The sequence below is a fragment of the Sinocyclocheilus rhinocerous genome, unplaced genomic scaffold (assembly GCF_001515625.1).
Source record: "Sinocyclocheilus rhinocerous isolate Xijiao unplaced genomic scaffold, SAMN03320098_v1.1 scaffold642, whole genome shotgun sequence".
In the NCBI taxonomy this organism is placed as follows: domain Eukaryota; kingdom Metazoa; phylum Chordata; class Actinopteri; order Cypriniformes; family Cyprinidae; genus Sinocyclocheilus; species Sinocyclocheilus rhinocerous.
Genome location: NW_015626390.1, coordinates 181,936 through 191,549, shown reverse-complemented (window position 1 = coordinate 191,549; position 9,614 = coordinate 181,936). Strand labels below are relative to the sequence as shown.

Here is a 9,614-nt window from a genome sequence, read left to right as displayed (position 1 = left end):
CTGGGTTTCCCACCAGCTCTTGTCTATAGCCATTGTAAAATTGAGAGTAAAGAGACGTTTAACTGACTTCGAGGAGATGAGCAACAATGTCTTTTTTTGTATGAAGATGTTTTGTTTTTTTTCCCCCCTTTGGCAAATGTTTATTAAAGAAATGCCGACCATGTAATATGTACTGGTATTTTTAATTCTTTGTATATTTTTGCGTCTCATGCACATCTATAATCAAATATATGCACCACTGCCTGTGTTTATAAGTGTACATGCATCAGATACTGCAGCAGTGAAGTTTTAAGCTGCTCTATACAAAAGCCATGATTGAGAAAGTAGTTCATGGAAGAGTATTGTATATTCTTAGTTTTACAAGACTTGTTAGTAAAATGAATTTGAACACAATTGAAGCAATCTCTTGCACTGTGACATACTAAATGCTGTTATACCTAAATATAGAAAATGAGCTCACTAAATGCATCTAGTTGTGTTTGACAAAATTAAACTCTTGCTGTTCGTAGAGCGTTTATAATGTGGTCTTGTAATGCCTCGTTTAGCCGATAGTGGGCAGCAAAAACAACTTGCTCACCTTTCGTTGCGTCTGAATAATAAGTCATTGGTCAGTTCTGATATGTCCTAATAATTCTTAATTTCATTCGTCGATTTCCGAATGTTAATTCAAGTTGCTATTGAAGTTGATAAGTCTTTTTATTCGCTTATAAGTTTAAGACGAGCAGAAGCGCAACGCACGAGCAGTGTCACGTGGTAACTGTTACTTTTCTCAACGGTCAAAATGATGGGCCAATCGCTGGAAAGTGTTTTTAAAGCGTTTTGTTGTTGGGTTGGATTTCCATATATGTATCACGCGAGTCTTCTGCGGTTCTATTTCAAACCTCCAATACAGACCTAAAAGTTGAGGTATAAACGCGTTTTTTTTATTATTATTAAATGTTAGTCATATTACAGCCAATGAACATAATAGTCATTCCAACATATTGTATAGAAAAATATTGAACACAGACTACAATATGTAGAATATGAGAATACAGAGTAAAGTAGGATTCAGAGCGAGGTGACGTACGCAGATGACGTAGAAACCCGGAAGTAAACGTTAGCGTCGTCATCATCAGGTGACAACAACACAAGCAGCGTTTGATCTGCCGCAAACCCGAGTCCTTTATTTATTTACCTGAATCATTCATTGTTTAAAGGGCTTATTTAACACGATGGCGCAAAAAATCAGTAGAAACCCGGAAGTAAACGTTAGCGTCGTCATCATCAGGTGACAACAACACAAGCAGCGTTTGATCTGCCGCAAACCGAGTCCTTTATTTATTTACCTGAATCATTCATTGTTTAAAGGGCTTATTTAACACGATGGCGCAAAAAATCTACGAAGCTCACGAGCACATCGCCAAGGCTGAGAAATAGTAAGTAAAGCCAGCCTACATTCGCTATAACGTTAGTGGTTTTAAATGATCCTCCAGCTGTATAAATTATTATTAAAATCTATTTATACAAATTATAAAGTTTATATACATAATAACACACTTATTATTACATGCTAACCAATGTTAGCATGTTTAATTTGCTGTAGCCATTCAAATAAAAGGCTTTGTGGTAAACTGCTCATGTGAATCCCTCATTTAACTCAGTTTACAGACGAGCTTTATGAAGTGGAAGCCTGATTATGACAGCGCTGCATCAGAATATGCTAAAGCAGGTGAGTCGAGCAGATGGTGTTGTTTGTGTCCAGTGATCTGAGCTCAAGATGGGTGTTTTCTGATGATCTTCCTCTTCTTCTTCTTCTTCTCCAGCGGTGGCCTTCAAAAATGCCAAACAGCTGGAGCCTGCGAAAGAAGCGTATTTACTGGAGGCAGAGGCTCACACCAACAACAGATCGTATCCTCCTGCTGCTCTTACTGTTAGATTGATTATTGTGTCTGTCAAACATCATCCTGCGTTAATTTAATCTGAAAATGAATGACAAGAGTGCCACTTTCTTTGTCCTTGACTCGCTGTCCAGTCTTTTTCATGCTGCCAAGTGAGTATATTCATTTTGATTGCAGATATCTTTCTCCAAAAACTTATTTGAAACCTTAAAAGTAGACACTTTACTTACATTTAATGTGCTTTCTATGGACATAAAATCACTTTTGTAAATTTATTTTGATGCGGACATCTTAATGTCTGTGACCCATATATGTATGTGTGTATGTATGCATGTATGTGTGTATATATATATATTATGTGTGAACTGTGAGCATGATTGAGATGTGTGTGTGTTTGCTGTTCTGTCGCAGGACATGCAGAGGTTGCCTGAAGCTGTGCAGTACATAGAGAAGGCCAGCATGATGTACGTGGAGAACGGCACTCCAGACACCGCCGCCATGGCCCTCGACCGAGCCGGAAAGTGTGTGCTTCACAAACCTGCTTATAGTGTTGGGAAGGTTACTTTGGACATGTAATAGGTTACAGATTACAAGTTACCCTATTTAAAAAGTAATAAGTAGTGTAATTTTTTTAATTACTTTATTAAAGTAATGCAACTGATTACTAGGGATGCACGATATTGGATTTTTGCCGATATTTTTCAACTCATTGTGGCCGATGCCGATACCGATATATTTCCTTTTGTTTGGAAACAGCACCAAGTCTCTCCTGTGTGGAAATTATAAGCAAATTATTTTTAATTTTGGTTAGTTTTTAACAATAACTTATTTGTTAGAATTAAATAAACAATAATGAAGTTATTTCATAATGACAGTACATTGAAGCTTTGAAAATAACTATAAATAAACTATATATCAATCGCTGCATTTTTTTTTTTCAGAAAGATGCAGCAGTAACCTTAACATTTTATTTTAAGATTCAACATGGTGTAAAAATTCTGAAAATCTTTTAGAGCTCATAATTTGTTTAAAATATATAACATATTACACATTAATGAATAAATCAGTATATATAATATTATTTAATTTACAAGTGTCATGTCTGTGATTTATTTTTTTTATTCATGTAAGCTAATAGCTTCTGACCTTTAAATCAAAACATACTCATGATTTTATTACATCAATTACTGCTTTATTTAATCAGAAACACAGTCTAAATGTTATTTGTGTACTTTACTTTCATTTTATTAAAAGTAGGCCAACAGCATCTTAATTCCTCTTATGGGCAAGACATATCGGCATAATTGTTCATATCGGGCCGATATATACATTATCGGCTGGTTCTGATATCGGTCCGATAATATCGCGCATCCCTACTGATTACATTTGATTACTTTTCCAAATTTCTTATGTCTTCTAATGTTTTTAACTGTTAATCGTTTTTAAAACATGTAAGCCAGGTAGGGTTAGCCTTACAGTAGCTCTCAACACTGTCAGACTTTCAAAATCCTTCATCACTTGTATTTAGATTGTAATAATATAATTTTAAAGCACAGCCACCACTAAATCAGACTTACTTTGTGATCATTCTGAGGTTAAATAAAGATTTAAAACCATAACGAGAAATAGATTGTTCTGACCTTTAAATCAAAACATACTCATGATTTTATGACATCAATTACTGCTTTATTTAATCAGAAACACAGTCTAAATGTTATTTGTGTATTTTACTTTCATTTTATTAAAAGTAAGCCAACAGCATCTTAATTCCTCTTATGGGCAAGACATATCGGCATAATTGTTCATATCGGGCCGATATATATATTATTGGCTGATTCCGATATCGGTCCGATAATATCGTGCATCCCTACTGATTACATTTGATTACTTTTCCAAATTTCTTATGTCTTCTAATGTTTTTAACTGTTAATCGTTTTTAAAACATGTAAGCCAGGTAGGGTTAGCCTTACAGTAGCTCTCAACACTGTCAGACTTTCAAAATCCTTCATCACTTGTATTTAGATTGTAATAATATAATTTTAAAGCACAGCCACCACTAAATCAGACTTACTTTGTGATCATTCTGAGGTTAAATAAAGATTTAAAACCATAACGAGAAATAGATTGATAGCTATGATAATGTTTTTGAAATCAAATCTTTGCATAGTTATGACAGGAAAGCTTAGAAAAAAACAAGTTGCAATGTGTTTTTTCTGCAATAAAGCATATGCATTAATCCAAATAGGAAATAAAACATTTATTGAGTAAGCATGTGTCCTAAAGTACTGAAACATTGGTGTCTCATATTTTAGAGCAGTCAATGCAATTTATGAAAGAAGTCAATTAAACCTGTATGTGGGGTGTGTATGTGAATCAAATTCAGATTCTTTTGTAATTCTTAACATTTTCATAGTAACTATTTTTTTTCTCAGTAGCTGTAATTGATTACAGTTACATTTATTGTGTCATTAAATGACGTGATTCCGTTACATGTGACTAGTTCCTCAGAGCAGATGTGAGGCCTGCAGGCAGTTAACGAGCCGTTGATCTTGTTGCTTGCAGGTTGATTGAAGCTCTGGATTTGGCGAAAGCCGTTCATCTGTACCAGCAGGCAGCAGGGGTGTTCGAGGTTCGTAGCGGCTCCACCAAACACCGCACGCATTAGGACCAGCTACAAACAAACATTCATGTCCTTTCTTGTTTTCTCAGAACGAGGAGCGGCTGCGACAAGCAGTGGAGCTCGTCGGCAAAGCTTCCAGACTTCTTGTTAGACAACAGAAGTAATTGTTGCTTTATTCTTACTTCTTTAAATCAAAACATACTCATGATTTTATGACATCAATTACTGCTTTATTTAATCAGAAACACAGTCTAAATGTTATTTGTGTACTTTACTTTCATTTTATTAAAAGTAGGCCAACAGCATCTTAATTCCTCTTATGGGCAAGACATATCGGCATAATTGTTCATATCGGGCCGATATATATATTATTGGCTGATTCCGATATCGGTCCGATAATATCGTGCATCCCTACTGATTACATTTGATTACTTTTCCAAATTTCTTATGTCTTCTAATGTTTTTAACTGTTAATCGTTTTTAAAACATGTAAGCCAGGTAGGGTTAGCCTTACAGTAGCTCTCAACACTGTCAGACTTTCAAAATCCTTCATCACTTGTATTTAGATTGTAATAATATAATTTTAAAGCACAGCCACCACTAAATCAGACTTACTTTGTGATCATTCTGAGGTTAAATAAAGATTTAAAACCATAACGAGAAATAGATTGATAGCTATGATAATGTTTTTGAAATCAAATCTTTGCATAGTTATGACAGGAAAGCTTAGAAAAAAACAAGTTGCAATGTGTTTTTTCTGCAATAAAGCATATGCATTAATCCAAATAGGAAATAAAACATTTATTGAGTAAGCATGTGTCCTAAAGTACTGAAACATTGGTGTCTCATATTTTAGAGCAGTCAATGCAATTTATGAAAGAAGTCAATTAAACCTGTATGTGGGTGTGTATGTGAATCAAATTCAGATTCTTTTGTAATTCTTAACATTTTCATAGTAACTAATTTTTTTCTCAGTAGCTGTAATTGATTACAGTTACATTTATTGTGTCATTAAATGACGTGATTCCGTTACATGTGACTAGTTCCTCAGAGCAGATGTGAGGCCTGCAGGCAGTTAACGAGCCGTTGATCTTGTTGCTTGCAGGTTGATTGAAGCTCTGGATTTGGCGAAAGCCGTTCATCTGTACCAGCAGGCAGCAGGGGTGTTCGAGGTTCGTAGCGGCTCCACCAAACACCGCACGCATTAGGACCAGCTACAAACAAACATTCATGTCCTTTCTTGTTTTCTCAGAACGAGGAGCGGCTGCGACAAGCAGTGGAGCTCATCGGCAAAGCTTCCAGACTTCTTGTTAGACAACAGAAGTAATTGTTGCTTTATTCTTACTTGAATTTTCATTTTAATCAGTCATCTAGTTTATTAGTTTGTATTAAAAGCAACTTGTCATTTGTGACCCTAGAGCACAAAACCAGTCATAAGGGTCCATTTTTTTAAATTGTGATGTATGCATCATCTGAAAGCTGAATAAATAAGCTCTCCATTGATGTATGGTTTGTTAGGATCGGACAATATTTGGCTGAGATACAACTATTTGAAAATCTGGAATCTGAGGTTGCAAAAAAATCAAAATATTGAGAAAATCATCTTTAAAGTTGTCCAAATGAAGTTCTTAGCCATGCATATTACTAATCAAAAATTAAGTTTTGATATATTTACAGTAGGAAATTTACAAAATATCTTCATGGAACATGATCTTTACTTAATTTCCTAATGATTTTTGGCATAAAAGAAAAATGGATCATTTTGATCCATACAATGTATTGTTGGCTATTGCTACAAATATACCCCAGCGACTTAACACTGTATTTTTGGTCCAGGGTCACATTTAATATCAGTATAAAGCATGTTCTGAGTGAATTAGACTAGATTCTTAGCTGTAAATCCAGAATATCCAGCATTAGATGAGTGTATTGTTTTTGTGCGTGTTTTATTGTTGTACATGTGATGCGTTGATTCGACTTGATTTTGTACTAAAATGGAATTTGTATTTATTCTACACTTGGGCCTCTAACACTAATTCTATTTCTATTTTATCTACTTGTTTTATTTTATTAATTAAAAAAAAAAACATTTAACACTTGCACTCTTTATTCTCTGTTCTATATCTATTCTATCTACTTTTCTTTTATTTATTATAAAAAAAAAAACACCTTGCTATGTGTGCTGCGTTAGGCTTGTCATAGCACTTGCTCTCTTGTTGGTTCTGATTGCTTCTGTTGTTTGGATAAAAGCGTCTGCTAAATGACTGAATGTGAATGAGTTTAATACAAGATGAGTGATGCTGATTACAGGTTTGATGAAGCTGCCGTGTCCCTTCAGAAGGAGAAGAACATGTATAAAGAAATCGAGAATTATCCGACGTGTTTTAAGGTGCGTCAGTATTACTGAGCTGTAAAGCCTTTGCAGTCACCGGTGCATTACCACACATGACTGTGTCCTGTTTTTGTGCTCAGAAAACGATCGCACAAGTGCTGGTGCATCTGCACAGAAGAGACTATGTGGCGGCAGATAAGTGCGTGCGGGAGAGCTACAGTATCCCAGGATTCAGCGGGAGCGAGGACTGTGTGGCCATGGAGCAGCTTCTGCAGGGCTACGATGATCAGGATGAAGAGCAGGTGTCTCGCGTCTGCACTTCACCGCTGCTCAAATACATGGACAACGACGTGAGTCTCCCAGCATGCATCTCTCCGCATGTGGCATTTTCCATGACTAGAGTACAATGAATATAAATAGTGTAATGTACTTTTTTTTTTTTTCTTCTTTAGAGACAAACCTGTTATGCATTAGATCAAATATTAAAATAACCTCAAGGTGCCAAAGTTAATGCATTTTTTTAATAGAAAAAAAAAAAACATTTATTTTATTAAAGGGAAATAACTTGTAACCTATATTTAACCTAGTTAACCCTTTCTGAGAGGCTTCATTTAATGTAACTTAATTTGAGACGACATTAGCTGTTGTGTGTTTTATAAGGCAAGCCACTTCAGGTGAATATAGACTCAACATTGCAACTAATACATTTTCTCCAGCTGATTAATCACAACACATTAAGGCAATTGTTTTATATTGCCTGTTTTCTGAAAAGTAGTTTGAATATGCAAATGGAGCATTGTTTAATTATATATGCACTAATTTGCATACATTTCCAGAACAGAAATCTGAAGATTGGATAAAGTGGGGTTGATAATTCTAGTTTAATTTTCTTGATATATTAAAGGGTTATACAAAGGGATTTTGGATTTCTATTTTTATTACTCCATTAATCAGAAAATACTATAAACGGACAGAAAAAAAAATACATTCTCACCACTTTTTTTTTTTTTTTGGAATAAAGTGTTCTATAAATCAGAATATGTGATGTATAATATATGAACAACCCCTCCGTAAAACCCATATAAAATATTGATAAATAAAACTGGTGTAAGAGAAAAAAAAAAGAAATCTTCAGATGCAAATAGATAAAAGTGCAATCATTAAAACGCAGGCAAAATGATATATGAACAAATCCCTCTATAAAAACCTTAAGATATGCAAATGGAGCATTGTTTAATTATATATGCACTAATTTGCATACATTTCCAGAACAGAAATCTGAAGATTGGATAAAGTGGGGTTGATAATTCTAGTTTAATTTTCTTGATATATTAAAGGGTTATACAAAGGGATTTTGGATTTCTATTTTTATTACTCCATTAATCAGAAAATACTATAAACGGACAGAAAAAAAAATACATTCTCACCACTTTTTTTTTTTTTTTGGAATAAAGTGTTCTATAAATCAGAATATGTGATGTATAATATATGAACAACCCCTCCGTAAAACCCATATAAAATATTGATAAATAAAACTGGTGTAAGAGAAAAAAAAAAGAAATCTTCAGATGCAAATAGATAAAAGTGCAATCATAAAAACCGGCAAAATGATATATGAACAAATCCCTCTATAAAAACCTTAAGAATATAGATAGGAATAAAACGGTAAATGTAGGTATGTAAGTGTAGATTTCTGATTCATTTTGAGAAAACACCTTTAAAGGTATTTATTGAAACTGGAATCTGCAGAAGCAAATAGATAAAGTTCAATAAAATAAATGCTTCTGTATTTTGGATGATTTCTTTGCACTAGTCTGAAGGAAAACATGGAAGCAAAAGCTCACAATATTTGTGCCTGTAGTGTCTTGCCTTAAACGTGTGAACTTTATTTTTATTGAAAAAGAAAAAAAAATCACATAAACACAGGTTATTAAATTTGTATTATTATTAATTGCATTTTGTCAGTTTGTTGCATCTTAGCTGTCCGTCAGAGCACAGTTACCTTTAGTTTTTAGTTACTGTTTTTTTTTTGTCTTTCTAATCTTTTCATTATCTCCTATTTGTTTCACTCACCCTTTCAAGAGTTTGCCAGGTTTGTCATCAAAAGCATTTGCATATTACAGTAGTGTAGAGAAACTCTGTTGCACCTGGTCTCCAGTAGTTTATTTCCTTTCAGTCCCCCTATAACGTCAGTCTTAATTGATCATTTCAGCCCTTAGAAATAAACAGGTTGTTGTGCTTATGTATCCATAAGACATCAGTCTGAATGATCTCTTTCATATTTTCATATTAGCTAGTTAAGTCCACATGCTTTAGTCAAGTCATCAGGGCAGAGTGCATGCTGAACATACTGAACTGTTAATGAGCTCATGAAATCAATGCCATACCGATTTCATAACAACTCGCTGACAGAAACATTTGAGCACACTGTCGTCTCTCCTGTTCTCCAGTATGCAAAGCTTGCCCTCAGCCTGACAGTGCCTGGAGGAGGGAAGAAGAAAGCCGCCGCTTCTGCTGCTGCTGCTGGAGATTCAGGAGCCGCGCCGCCGGAGGAAGAGGAGGATGAGTACGCTGGAGGCCTCTGTTAAACCTCTACCAAACATATTCCACATCTGCAGCTTCAGACTCCTCCATGAAGGTGCATGCATGCTCCCTAAACATTAGATTCCTGTACTGGAGGGGTTTGTGTTTCAAGAAGCTTTCAGAGAAACCTCATCTGGAGAAGAAAAGCTTCTTTACGACACCCATGCTAGGCGTCACATGTAAGCAGCACGTTTATGCA

At 34.9% G+C, this 9,614-nt stretch overlaps 1 pseudogene; it reads left to right on the top strand.

Annotated features, from left to right (window-relative positions):
• Positions 1-1,243: 1,243 nt before the first annotated feature.
• LOC107713662 (gamma-soluble NSF attachment protein-like) lies at positions 1,244-9,581 on the top strand (annotated as a pseudogene).
• Positions 9,582-9,614: the final 33 nt, after the last annotated feature.